Source organism: Lepidochelys kempii, chromosome 18 (genome assembly GCF_965140285.1).
Source record: "Lepidochelys kempii isolate rLepKem1 chromosome 18, rLepKem1.hap1, whole genome shotgun sequence".
In the NCBI taxonomy this organism is placed as follows: domain Eukaryota; kingdom Metazoa; phylum Chordata; order Testudines; family Cheloniidae; genus Lepidochelys; species Lepidochelys kempii.
In genome coordinates, this window is record NC_136397.1 from 3,589,864 (window position 1) to 3,604,004 (window position 14,141).

The 14,141-nt window shown below is 53.6% G+C and overlaps 1 protein-coding gene across 4 annotated transcripts in view; it reads right to left on the minus strand.

The window, feature by feature from the left end:
• PHC2 (polyhomeotic homolog 2) overlaps nt 1-11,324 on the minus strand; it is a 141,114-nt gene extending 129,790 nt beyond the window's left edge. For 3 of the 4 annotated variants that reach the window (XM_073317239.2, XM_073317238.2, XM_073317237.2), the window contains exon 1: nt 11,035-11,324. The gene's annotated coding sequence lies outside the window, so the exon portion shown is untranslated. The remainder of the gene's footprint in view (nt 1-11,034) is intronic. The other variant, XM_073317240.2, reaches the window with a different exon arrangement.
• Between the last annotated feature and the right edge of the window lie 2,817 nt (nt 11,325-14,141).

The window sequence follows — 14,141 nt, forward strand, 5'->3', positions numbered from 1 at the left end:
TGCTGGAAAGGAGTCTAGTGCAGGAGCTGCAGGCATGAAGCAGACTATGGGAGCATTGCTAAGAACAGAGCAACAAGAGGCAGCATTATATGCAGGGTGCTTGGACTGCACTCCACGGATGGGAGAGATGGGTTGGGTGTGTGGCAGATGTTATTAAATATACACACAGTGATGGCAAAGATTCCTGGGCACTGTCTGCAAGAGGCAAGATGCCACCCCAATGCCCTGGCAGAATTCAAACCTAACATAAGAAAAACATAAGAATGGCCATACTGGGTCAGAACAAAGGTCCATCCAGCCCAGTATCCTGTCTACTGACCGTGGCCAGTGCCAGGTGCCCTACAAGGAGTGAACCTAACAGGTAATGATCAAGTGATCTCTCTCCTGCCATCCGTCTCCACCCTCTGACAAACAGAGGCTAGCGACACCATTCCTTACCCATCCTGGCTAATAGCCATTAATAGACTTAACCTCCATGAATTTATCCAGTTCTCTTTTAAACCCTGTTATAGTCCTAGCCTTCACAACCTCCTCAGGCAAGGAGTTCCACAGGTTGACTGTGCGCTGAGTGAAGAACTTCCTTTTATTTGTTTTAAACTTGCTACCCATTAATTTCATTTGGTGGCCCCTTTACAACCCGCTTCTGACCTAACTCTCTCCCTGCCATTGCAACGGGGTCGAGGTTCTTCCTCGCTTCATTCCCTGAAGTGCTGTGCAGTGTTGCAGTTCCCCAGTCCCCCCAGAGGGGCTGCCTGGCTCTTCTGGCTGATTCCCAGGCTGCACAGAGCTTGGTACAAGCAGCATGGTTCAGAAAGCCCTTAGGCACCCTCCCATCAAATGTAAGATCCTCTCTATCCTCCTTGAATGGGGAAGACAGTGCTGAGCAAACAGCCACATCTGCGACCTGCCTGAGTGCCTCTTTGCACCAGACTGACACCAGCCTGGGCAACACTGGTGAGGTTACGCCGAACCCACAGCAGTGTCAGTGGGGGGGGCCAGGCCCACATCCTAGCTCCCAGTGCTGGCCTCTGCCCGCACCTTGCAGCATGTGCAGTTCATTTGATGGGTCTGCCTAAGGCAGCAGGGCCCAGATCCCCAAAGGTATTTAGGCTCCTAACTCCCATTGATGCCAGTGAGAGTTAGATGCTTAGGTACCTTTGGGGATCTAGGCCCAGGGTAAGAGGAACGGAGGGCAAAATCTAGTCAAGCACCTTCCTACCTGTCCTGGCATGGAGACGAGAGACCCTTCCTGTTACAACTTTGGGAGAGGCTTGCAGAGCTGGCCCCACTGGGGAAGCTAGATAAAAAGTGGGGACGGAATGATAAAAGGAAAGGAGAGACAAGGGCAGGGAGATCAAAGTGTCTGGGGCGCACTAGTCTCCGTGAGAAAATCGCTGCCGTCTGGTACCTCTGGGGGTGCTCACACCTAGAAGGTTCAAAGGCGCAGCAGCCCTTGGAACTGTTTTACTGATACACAGCCCAGAATGTGCCGCTCCCAGATTAAGCACATTCACGTGCTCCTGTTCCTGGCACGAACAACGGGACCTGGAGCCTCACCGGGTAGGAAGCCCAGACTGCCTGTTCCTGATGCGCGGAAAAGCTCTACCCATGGACCTGGGCCAGTGACAGTTCTGCACTGTTGTGCCTAGTGACGCAAATTCTAGGTTGCTAAGGATTTCGGCCTCGGAGCCCGATACAGCCTCACCCTGCCCCGGAGCAGAGCTCTGTGCAGCTCCCCAGCTTGTTTCTCTCTCTAACAGAAGCAGGTCCAATAAAAGATATGGCCTCCTCCACCTTGTCTCACTAATGTCCTGGGCCGACACGGCTGCACCACCACAGACGTTCTCCCCTGTCAGACACTTATGGAGGAATAATGAGAAGCCCCCCAGGCATTAATGTCTCCCAAAGTCAGTGCCTTCCAGCAGAAACACTGAGAGCCCCTTATTTCCCGAAGTGATGGTAGGTGAGGCCAGGAGAGACACCAGAGAGACCGGCACTGCACCATGTACCATGGAGAACACACGTATATCCCCTGAGAGCACCGTGGGCTGCACCCTCACCCTTGGAGAGCAGCAAGCAGAACACGGCAGCACCCCACAGCCTGGATCTCGCCATAGGAGACCCCTGTGGGCTCCACGTCTATACCACAAAAAGCCCGGTGGCTTGTCTCTGTGCAGTGAGAGTGCTGCAGGGCACCGCACGCTCTGGAGAGCACCAGGGGCCGCACTGATGTCCCATGGATGGTGCCATGGGAAGGGCCATTCACAGTCAGGAGTCACACGTGGCCTGACATGTAACTAAGGCCCACGGCGCAGCCTGTACGTGTACCACGGACAGCACTGCAGGGCACCACTGACCAGACCTGTGTACCATGGACAGCACCCTGGAGACTGCTGCTGGCCAGCTGTACCATGGAGAGCCCAGGAGAGGACTTTGGGGTGCCTGGGCACCATGGAGAGCATGGCAGGCTCCCCCAGGCCATGCCCAGGGGCCACTGGCTGTGCCCTGGGCACTCACTCTCTTTCCAACATGTTTTTTCTTTTCCAATAGCCCATGCTCATGGGGGGGGGGGCAACAAGCTAGGAGATGGGGGAGGGGCTGGATTTTGGCAAAGGGGGTGAGGTTTCTGGAGGGATATTTTGCATTTTCCCATTCCCCAATGTGAGTTGGATGGGGGTCGTTCCCCTGACAGGTCTGTTTTAGGGGCAGAGAGAGGACGGAGAGCCATGAGACAGGCAGGAGAAGATGGATAGGCTTGTGGTAAATGCAGCACAGGGCTTTGGTTTCTTAGCCCCAGCCACACAAAGGAAGAAGCAGGAATTGACTGTATGTATTAGCATCTCCCTGACGTGCCGAGATCTCGCATATATTTGCTTCTCATCAGTGAGAGCAATCCTCCCGCTCTCCTCAAACAGGAAGAAAGTCCCTACTACAAAGCTCCCGTCCCTCAGCACAGGTGGCTCGCGGTGAAGTAAACAGAGACACAGGCTTCAGCTAAGCTCATTTGACTGACTCCAGATCCTGTCCTCTCTGGAGACTCCCTTTGCAATGCCCAGTGTCCTCCTCACCCAGTTCCCAAAGGGTGAGAGCAGGTTGGTACCAGGCAGACATCTCAAGCAGGGAGCTGTTCCTCTCAAGCAAGCCAGAGTCTGAGCTCCATGCACTGGCGGATCTGGAGTAACCTCACTGACGTCGCTGGGTGCTCAGCACTGCAGAAAATGGGTGCCTGATTAAGGATACAGGAATCTGACTTTAGGCCATTTTTAGAAATCTTGCCTCCAGTGATTTCTTAGTTGCTCTGGGGTACTGAGGGCTCTGACTGCCCACATCTCAGGACCTGTGCTGAAATCCTGCATTTCCCCTCTCTCAGGTACTCCCATGGCCACCATCACTGCTGTGTCACAGCATCTCACAACCCTTAATGCATTTATCCTCCAACACCCCTGCGAGCTCGGCCTATTAGCCCCATTGCACAGATGGGAAACTGAGGCATGGAGCTGTAATGAGTTACTCAAGGTCACACAGGGAGTCTGGGTTAGAGCTCACCTCTTCCTAGCAGCTCAGGCTAGTGCGCCAGCCACTGGGCCAGTCTTTCTCCAGCCTTTGGATTTGTTTAAAAAAAAAAGGCCCTGCCCAACAGCTCTCAGAGCTAGAACATCAGCTCTGAGCACTTTCACAGCCACTCATTGCAACTGCAGAGACCCACCCAGATTCAGCCACACCCCTATGGCAAAAACACACCAATCAGCTGTGCCAAAAAGGATGCCCCCTTCCTCACACTGCAGCCTCCCCCAGCTCTCAGCTGGGAAGGAGAAGCCAAAGATTCCAGCAGGTTGGCACCCAGGTTTCAGAAGAAGAGGCTCTCACGTAGAGGGTACTGTGCCAGCAGCCCCCTCTCCCTTCCAAGGGAACCCCTCCACTGATTACAGAATGCCAGTGAGGCACTAGGTTACTCTTGACCTGAGACCCTAAGCCACCCAGAGTCCCGCAGGCAGCCAATACAGGTCACAGTGCACTGAGGTCCTGACTCACTCATGTCAATCAATGTTTTTGTCTTCTGAGCTGCAGAATCTTTTTTCAGAGTAACAGCCGTGTTAGTCTGTATTCGCAAAAAGAAAAGGAGTACTTGTGGCACCTTAGAGACTAACCAATTTATTTGAGCATAAGCTTTCGTGAGCTACAGCTCACTTCATCGGATGCATACCGTGGAAGCTGCAGCAGACTTTATATATACAATCTTTTTTCTGGAAGAAGAGAGGTTCCCAGCCCTAATTTCCACACTGGAGACCTGGGGGAAACCAGTGAGCCCTGGGCTGGGATTCAGGAGGCCTGGTTTATATTCCTGGCTCTGCTACTGGGCTGCTGGATGATCTTGGTCAGTCACATCACTGACCTGTAAAGTGGAGATAATGATACTGACCTGCACTCTAAGGTGCTTTGAGCTCTAGGGCTGAAAAGTGCTAGATAAGAGCCAGGTATTATCACTACTTGAGTGCTGCAGGTTTGTATTCATCAGCAGGCACAAATGCCAGCTTTCCAAGACTCCAGCTATTGAATTTCGCTCTTGCATTTTATCAAAGCCTTCTCAATAAAGTTCTCTCCCTTTCATTGCCACTTCTCAGAGAAGAAACTTTAGAAGCAACAGAAAAAGATTCAGATCACAGGTAAAATCTCATTAGTGCTTCAGAAAATGTCAGGGCCCAAAATCTCATTAGTGCTTCAGAAAATGTCAGAGCCCTAAAGGAACAATGGCAAAGATCAGACACATGGATGGTCACACGCCTACTCACTCTTTCCAGGTACATCCTGATTGTGAAATTCCAGGCCATAGACTTACACTCAGATATATATAAAAAAGCTGGATAGTATGATCAGCCACACATGGCCCATTCCAGTATTTGCTGCATGGGCCCAGCACTTGCACGGTGCTGAATGTCCTTTCATCTCCAAAGTCAATGGGAGCTAAGGGTGCAGAGCACGTCACAGGCTCGGGTCCCCAGTCCACCTTTTGAATGCTACTCAAACGTACCATAAGAGAAAGAATTTTGTGGCAACCTTTTGGTGCTGCTTCCTTCCTTTGCCAGGGGCCCCCAACACAACCAGGCCTAGTAGCCCCTTCCTCCTTTCCTCTGGGTCTTTTCCTGCCCTACATTTTTATACTCAAACCATAAGCTTTTTGTTAGCACTATTTAGCTTCTAGGAAAGCAACCTGAGAAACCCTTCCTGGGTTGGCGTTAGCCGTGGAAGATCATCCCCTCAGTGTGGTCGGGCATGCAGGAGTGAAATCAGGAAGGCCAAATCACACCTGGAGTTGCAGCTAGCAAGAGATGTTAAAAGTAACAAGAAGGGTTTGTTCAGGTATGTTAGCAACAAGAAGGAAGTCAAGGAAAGTGTGGGCTCCTTACTGAATGAGGGAGGCAACCTAGTGACAGAGGATGTGGAAAAAGCTAATGTACTCAATGCTTTTTTTGCCTCTGTCTTCACGAACAAGGTCAGCTCCCAGACTACTGCACTGGGCAGCACAGCATGGGGAGGAGGTGACCAGCCCTCTGTGGAGTAAGAAGTGGTTCGGGACTATTTAGAGAAGCTGGATGAGCACAAGTCCATGGGGCCGGATGTGCTGCATCCGAGAGTGCTAAAGGAGTTGGTGGATGTGATTGCAAAAAGCCATTGGCCATTATCTTTGAAAACTCATGGCGATTGGGGGAAGTCCTGGACGACTGGAAAAAGGCTAATGTAGTGCCCATCTTTAAAAAAGGGAAGAAGGAGGATCCGGGGAACTACAGGCCAGTCAGCCTCACCTCAGTCCCTGGAAAAACCATGGAGCAGGTCCTCAAGGAATCACTTCTGAAGCACTTAGAGGAGAGGAAAGTGATCAGGAACAGCCAGCATGGATTCACCAAGGGCAAGTCATGCCTAACTAATCTAATTGCCTTCTATGACGAGATAACTGGCTCTGTGGATGAGGGGAAAGTGGTGGATGTGTTGTTCCTTGACTTTAGCAAAGCTTTTGACACGGTCTCCCACAGTATTCTTGCCAGCAAGTTAAAGAAGTATGGGCTGGATGAATGGACTATAAGGTAGATAGAAAGTAGGCTAGATTGTTGGGCTCAACGGGTAGTGATCAATGGCCCCATGTCTAGTTGGCAGCCAGTATCAAGTGGAGTGCCCCAAGGGTCGGTCCTGGGGCCGGTTTTGTTCAATATCTTCATTAATGATCTGGAGGATGGTGTGTATTGCACCCTCAGCAAGTTTGCAGATGACACTAACCTGGGAGGAGAGGTAGATACGCTTGAGGGTAGAGATAGGATACAGAGGGCCCTAGACAAATTAGAGGATTGGGCCAAAAGAAATCTGATGAGGTTCAACAAGGACAAGTGCAGAGTCCTGCACTTAGGACGGAAGAATCCCATGCACCGCTACAGACTAGGGACCGAATGGCTCGGCAGCAGTTCTGCAGAAAAGGACCTAGGGGTGACCGTGGACGAGAAGCTGGATATGAGTCAACAGTGTGCCCTTGTTGCCAAGAAGGCCAAGGGCATTTTGGGATGTATAAGTAGGGACATTGCCAGCAGATCGAGGGACGTGATCGTTCCCCTCTATTCGACATTGGTGAGGCCTCATCTGGAGTACTGTGTCCAGTTTTGGGCCCCACACTACAAGAAGATGTGGAAAAATTGGAAAGAGTCCAGTGGAGGGCAACAAAAATGATTAGGGGACTGGAACACATGACTTCTGAGGAGAGGCTGAGGGAACTAGGATTGTTTAGTCTGCGGAAGAGAAGAATGAGGGGGGATTTGATAGCTGCTTTCAACTACCTGAAAGGGGGTTCCAAAGAGGATGGATCTAGACTGTTCTCAGTGGTAGCTGATGACAGAAGAAGGAGTAATGGTCTCAAGTTGTAGTGGGGGAGGTTTAGGTTGGATATTAGGAAAAACTTTTTCACTAGGAGGATGGTGAAACTCTGGAATGCGTTACCTAGGGAGGTGGTGGAATCTCCTTCCTTAGATATCTTTAAGATCAGGCTTGACAAAGCCCTGGCTGGGATGATTTAGTTGGGGATTGGTCCTGCTTTGAGCAGGGGGTTGGACTAGATGACCTCCTGAGGTCCCTTCCAACCCTGATATTCTATGATTCTATGATTCTATGGTCTAGAGCGAGGGCATTAGCTGAGAGACCAGTTCTACCACTGAGAGGTTGTACAGCCATGGGCATGTTCCTTCCCTCTCTCTCTCTCTCTCAGTTTATCCATCTGTAAAATGGGGCTAATGATATTGATGAACTTGGAGATCTACGAATGAAAAGCATTAGCTATACAATCCCCCTCTATGTTACTTACAAGGCACATACCACTGGACTATCTGAGCACCTTCCCTAGCCCAGCTCCACAGAGCCATTATCTCCACTTTACAGCTGCTGAACAGAGGCACCCAGAAGCTATGGCCCAGATCCTAGAGAGGCACCCAGCTCTCACTGAAATCAGCAGGGCTTACATGACTTGCCCCCACTCACACAAGGAGTCCGCAGAGGAGCAAGGACTTGATCTTGGTTCTTCTAAGTCCCATGCCTCTGCCTGAACCACTGGGCCATCCTTCCTCCCCGTGCAATAAGGCCAAGTCTACACCTACAAATTACACTGACTTACCCACATCACTCCGGGCTATGACAAATGTCATGCTTTGACTTAACGGTTGGTGTAGATGCATTTAGACCAATGGAAAAAGTCTTCCGTCAACCTAGTGACCGCCTCTCAGGGATGTGGATTAACTACCTTGGTGGAACCCCCCTTCCGTCGATGGAGAAAGCGTCTACACTATAGTGCTACAGTGGCACTGCTGCAGTGCTGTAGTGCGGACGTACCCTAAGAGTCACTAGCAACCAGGTGAGGTTGTGTAAGTGAAACACTTAGCCCCACAAAGCCCTAGAAGGGTGAGAACAGCCAGCTAAGGGAACCTTCACTTGTTTGCCATGCCACTCATCCCTCCCATTCACCACTCTCACTGACGCCATGGAGAAACCGTCTTCCACCTTGCAGACAGACGGACACACGGTGTCCCTGTAGCTCACACCGTAAGGCCGAACCATGGCTCTGGCCTTGTGCTTTCCCCTGGAGCACGTCGCCTATCCCAGAGGGTGATATTCGTTTTCCTGAGGAGGGAGCTACCCGCTCCAATATCCATATTCCACACCACCCTCTGTTCCAAGCAGGCCTGTGCGCTCACCAGCCCGGTCAGCTTATCGTCCACTCAGGATGCTTTATTGTAAAAAGCTGACACACACAGTCTAGCTTCTTAACCTACCAACCAATCAGGTGAGACTCTGGAGTGGCCATGCCTTACACAGAGCCTGCATGTCAACCAACTTGGGCACTGCCTGGCCAGCAGGGACATGAGCTCTCAGCTGGGAATGGCCTGCCCTAGCTCGCAGACTGGGGTCCTGCCTGCAGTCACATCCCAGGCTGTCTGGCTGGTGCTCTGAGCTTTAACCAGAAAGGATTTTGCAAATCACCTCCTTGAACTCAGCTTACAGGTCTCAGTGGAAAAACCAGGAGAAAGGCTCTGGACTTGGCCTCTGTTCAGCCCCAAGACGATCCAAAGAGCTTGCTTATCCAAGCCAGATCTTGGAACCTTCAGTCAACATCGGCCTCTGGGTGCTAGCATAACACAGGTTCATTCAACGCCTCTGCCTCCTCACACCCCGAGGGCCTGATCCTCCAGAACAGATTCTGTTGATGTCAAAGTCCATAGGAGTTTTGCCATCAGCCCCAATGAGTGCAAGTTTGATCCCTCAATCCTTTCACAGGCAAAGCTCCCACGGATTTCAGTGAGGCTCTGGACAGAAGGATTTGGCCTGAGGTTTCCAAGCTGTGAAGAACCAAGTGGGGATTATGAGAGCCTCAGTTACTCTCTTGAACGCAAGTAAAGCCGTACACAACAGGAAATATGTCCTCAAAGCGGGGCGGCTCTAGCTGTTACTGCCAGCCATCCAGCAAGCTGCAGGCACATCCCATCCTGCTCTCTGTCGCTGCCCAGCATTATGTCTAAGAGTTGTGTTCTGGTTTTGGTGGGCCAGCATTCCTCCAGTCCCAGGAAGCAAGAAACCGATACAGAATGAAACAACAACAGCACAGTCCATGTTCTATGGGACCAGCCATGAATTAATTCAGCCTCACAGCCCCTGCTGCCATGTGGGTGAGCGTCACTAACTTCATTTCATGGAAGCTGGGGCCCCGTGGGGTGAAGGGATTACAGGGCTGGGAACAGATCCCACAGCACTGGATGCCCAGGCCTGTGCTTAGTAGTGACATTCCTAGCCCAAGTTATGACTGTGTTAATGGAGATACCCAGAGCGAGGAGTGGCAGAGAACGGGCATTGTAAGGAAACCAGCCACTTACTTTTCTCTTTCCTCCTTTGTTTTTCTCTAAGCAGATCCACTCATAGAAGGAAGGGCCCTAACCCTGGCTATGCCCTAGAGCTGGCCTGGAGCATCCTGCTGATACAATCATCAGGTAAGGCAGGTGGAGAATGCTACAGGCCAAGGAAGGAATCCGTCACCCGGGAGTCACAGAGAAGCTCATACAGCAAACAGCTGTAACAAATCCACCATGTCCTAGGGCAGGGGGAGGGGCAGAACCCTTGAGATGTCTAAGGTCAGCTATGAACACACCAGCTGATTGCCCCTGGGTCTGTGCCATAAAAATGTCTCAAACAATCCAGCCTGGACAGGCTGCCATAAAGCAAACCCATCAAGCGGCCTCAATGGGCTAGTGGCAGGCAGAACAGGGAGCGAAGAGCCATGTGGAGAAGGACCATTCAAGGAATGAGCTGTGTAATCTATCAGCACTTTGCTGGGAATCCCCAGGGACCACAGCTCCATGCCTGCTCTTGGTACACAAGGGGCACCGCAGGCAGACCTGTCCCCTGTGTACAGCAAGGCAGATCTGTGCTCCGCAAGCCTTGGGGATCCACATCAGGGTTTCACCAGCCGAGGACCCGGGGCAGCTGCTGGGCCAAGGCGAGTGCATGAGAGAATCCAGGGTAGGGTGACCAGAGGGCAAGTGTGAAAAATCGGGACGGGGGTGGAGGGGTAATAGGTGCCTATATAAGAAAAAGCCCCTCTAAAATCGGGACTGTCCCTATAAAATTGGGACATCTGGTCACCCTAATCCAGGGTTGGGTTATCTCCACCAAGAGCACATGGAGACGCAACAAACAACTATCAACCCCGGAGCCACAAAAATTCCCTCTGCCATCGGCTCTGAGCCTGCATCAGCGGCACTAGGGGATCAAAGTGAAATGTTTTACAGGGCACTCAGCAGAGCCATCAGACAGTCACAGCCAGCTGCACTGGTTCCCTTTCCCTCACCGGCAACTGCCACGGAGCCGGGGTTGTCCCCATGGCATGGTCCTTGTGGACCCGAGCTAATCAGCATGTCATATGGGGAAGGGAGGGCAGCAGAGAAAGGGCACCAAGAGACAAGATTAAGTATTAATTAACCCTTTGCAGACAGGGACAGGCATGGGGGATCAGCCAGCATGCTCATCCAGAGGAATGAGTGCGAGCAAACGCCCCTCCAGGAGGCATGCCCCTGTCCTAGGTCACTGCTTTAAGGTGCCACAAACATTCCTACTATAATTATGTTCAGCCTTTAATTACAGTCCTGTCTTAATTAGGTGACTGACACCTCACAGGTCCCTTTGGTGGCTGCTTAAAGGAGCTAGTAATAGCCATCTTTTACACTTATCTGGTGCATTTCATTTAAGCATCTCAAGGTGCCTTACAAAGCTGGGCCAGAATGATCACCCCAAGCAGAGAAACTGAGGCAGAGAGCAGGGCAGGGACTCAGCGATGAGAACCACGAGTCCTGACTCCCAGGTGCCTTCTCTACCCACCGAACACTGCTCCCTTTCACGCCCTGGGCCCAGACAACTCTGGGTCACGTGCTCTGGAGCCACGCACCCAGCCTGCGGTTCTTGGAAGGCCAGCGGGAGGTGCGAAGCCCGCTGCCGGGGCCAGGGCCCCGCGGTACGTACCTGCCGCCTGCGCGTGTGCAGGGCATGTGCCAAGCAGCTTAACGCGCTGCTCCCACCAGCCATGACAGTCTGGCCTCCGAGGGGTTAAGCTGAAGGTGCTTGTGCGTGGAGTGGGCTCTGGCTGGGTTCCCCTAGGCCAGGGGCCTGAAGCCAGCAGAGCTCAGCCTGAGCCAGTGCGCCCGGGCCCTGCAGCTGCAGCTGCTCCCTGGCTCCCACACCTCGTCGCCTACCAGTGGGCGCCTGGCGGTGCCCTGCTCTCCTGCTGCCTCTCCCCGTCAGACAGCCGAGCAGGGGAGAAAAATGCCATAATTCATTAGCATTCCAATGTGGCTCACGTGCCTGGCGCCGCCAATGGCAGCTCCAGCCGGGCTGGCCTGGCCCTGCCTCCTCCCGCTCCTGGGAAACAGCCTTGGCAGGTCAGTGGAGCTGCAGGCCTCAGCCACTCTCCATAGCAACAGGGGCAGGAGGAAGGGGGGCGGCGTGGGGAAGAGCAGAACTCCTTCCCCATGGAGCTGCCATGGCTCCAGCACAGCGCCTGGGGGGCGGCGTTTGTGGCTGGGAGACACGGTGCCACCCAGAGCTCCAGCTGCCCCGGGGGGATCGGCCCCGCAAACCCTGACCCCGCTCTGCCACACAGCCCAGCTCCTCAAGTGCTGAGCCCCACCGACGCGACGGGGGCGAAGAGATCTGGAGGGCAGAGAGAGCCCTGCCGCCAAGTGCTGGCCAGCCCGGCACTGGCAGTGGGCAGACGCCAATGCCGATGGGCAGATGCCGGCCCCACTGGGCAGATGCGGGTGGTGTGGGACAGACGCCAGCCCACTGGATGGATCCTGTCCCCACTGGGCAGATGCTGGTGGTGGGAGTCAGATGCTGGACCTGCTGGACACGTACTGATGGTGTGGGGAAGATGCCAGCCCACAGGGCAGACACCACCCTCACTGGCCAGACGTGGATTATGTGGGGCAGATGCCAGCCCACAGGGCAGACACCACCCTCACTGGCCAGGCGTGGATTATGTGGGGCAGATGCCAGCCCCACTAGCAGTGAGCTGGCATCACTCCTCTTTGAGACTCCTTTTGGCGCTCTGGGCTCTGCCCCCACTCACTGTTAGGCCAGCGGCACGGGGCCCATGTTTTGGTGGCCACCGCAGAGTGTGTCGTGGAATGGGTGGAAAAGGGATTGTTTATGGAGGCTGCTGCTCACAGCCAGATGCTGTGGTGCCCACTGGCTTGCCAGTTCATGCAGTCTGGGCTGCCTCATTTTGCCTCACAGGGGCTCTAGTTCTCTGTCGCCCTCCATCTTGTGCAGCGTGGGTGTCAAGTGGCACCAGTGCAGTGTGGGTGTCAAATGCTCCCGCTATGAGGTGGAGGGGGTTAAAGCCATTTGCACGAGTGTAAATGGTGGCAAGGTGCAATGGGGTGTCCACCGCACGGGACTGGAAGGGGTTCAGGTGGCCAGGCAGGACTATTAACTCCAGAGGCTGCACTTGGAGGAAGAGCCAGGGAGCAGGGATTGATTGCTGGGCAGGAACAGGCAGGGCCTCTAAAGCCAGGAAGCTGGCATCAGATGGGGAGACAGGGGAGCAGCTACTGGGAAAGGGCAGGAAATCACTCCTGAGGGGAGGAGCCAGGACTGGCAAACCCAGGGGGCGGGGGGCAGGAGGAAGAGCAACATGGCCTGGGAGTGAGCAGGCCACTGTTGCTAGAGGTAGGGTGCCTGGGCTGGAACCCAGGGTAGAGGGCAGGCAGGCCTGGGTTCCCCTGCCAGCCACTGGAGGAGAGGCATGGTCAGACCTGTGAAGGGTAGACTGCCATTTCATCCAGCGGGACTTTGATGCCCCTGGAAGGGGAAAGCGTGTGGTGACCCGGCTGGAGGGCCGAGTCACAAAGAGGAGGCTGCAGTTCCGAGAGCGAGAGGGGCCACAGGGTGAGATAGGACCGGCGAAGACACCGCCAGAAGAGGGTGTAATGCCTGGCACAGCTAATTCCCAGGATGTCCAGGAGGAGGCACCACTAGCAGTGAGTGAATTCTGTGACACAGGGTGGTGGCGAATCAGACTGAGCACCTCCCTAGGCCCTGCTGCTGAGTACGCTACAGACACTAAGGGGTGGAAGTAGCTTCCACTGGAGCACTGCCTCGTCCTACCCACCCACAGGTTGTCCAGGTTGACATTTTAACCAGACAGTGTCCTGGGCACACTGGCTGGGGAAGCTCTGGAAATACCATCGCACACTCAGGGACTGGTGTCCATGTGCATGTGAGACTGCATGGGAAGAGTGGGAGGTAGGGCAGTGAGACACCTGCCTTCTCCCTTCCCGCTGCTCAATGGGGAGATGCAAGCCATCTTGCGTATGGCAAATAAACACGAGACCCAAGAAGTCATCTGCACCCCTGTGCGCCCCAGGCTGGCCCTAGGCTCTTGGGGTCAGGGCAAGGAGGCTGCAGCCCAGCAGGGGGACATGTTGTTCTATTCTGTTTATTTTGTTGCTCCTGTTAAACACGCAGGGCCTCACAATGTGTCTGTGAGGAATGGGCTGTGTTAGAGCAAGACCTGCAGCCAAGTGTCCCTGCTAGATGCTCCGCAGGGCAGGCTAGCTCGTTAGCTCCCAAAGTGACATTGCCCTCTATCAGGATCAGAAATAATTCCCAGGCACAGAGGAGCCTGTTCCTGTCATCTCCATTGCTGCAGGAGAAAGACGGAGACAGGACACAGCCCTGATGCGCTGGGTTGCTTCTCCAGAACATACATTCATTGACTCCTTATTAGGCAGATGAGCTGGTCTTGGCCATGCCTTTCTATCCAGGGGAATCCACCTATGTGCTCTCCAACCCGGGGAATGAAGAAAACACAGATGGCTACTTGTGCAACAAATGTGGCTCAGTGGAAGCAAGGCAGTTCCTACTCTGGTGCCTTGCTTTTGGAGGGGTGGGGTGTTGATCCCCAGCATTCAGGGAGCTGAGCCTGCCTGGGGATGGGGAAGGAGAACCACATTAGGATGGAGCCACTTTGTTAATTGTGTCTAATTGCTCTGGGGTAGGGAAGCCTATTAATCTGGGGTGGCCCAAGGAAGCATCTGCAGCCTTAGGGCCAGCCAGAAAGTCTGGCA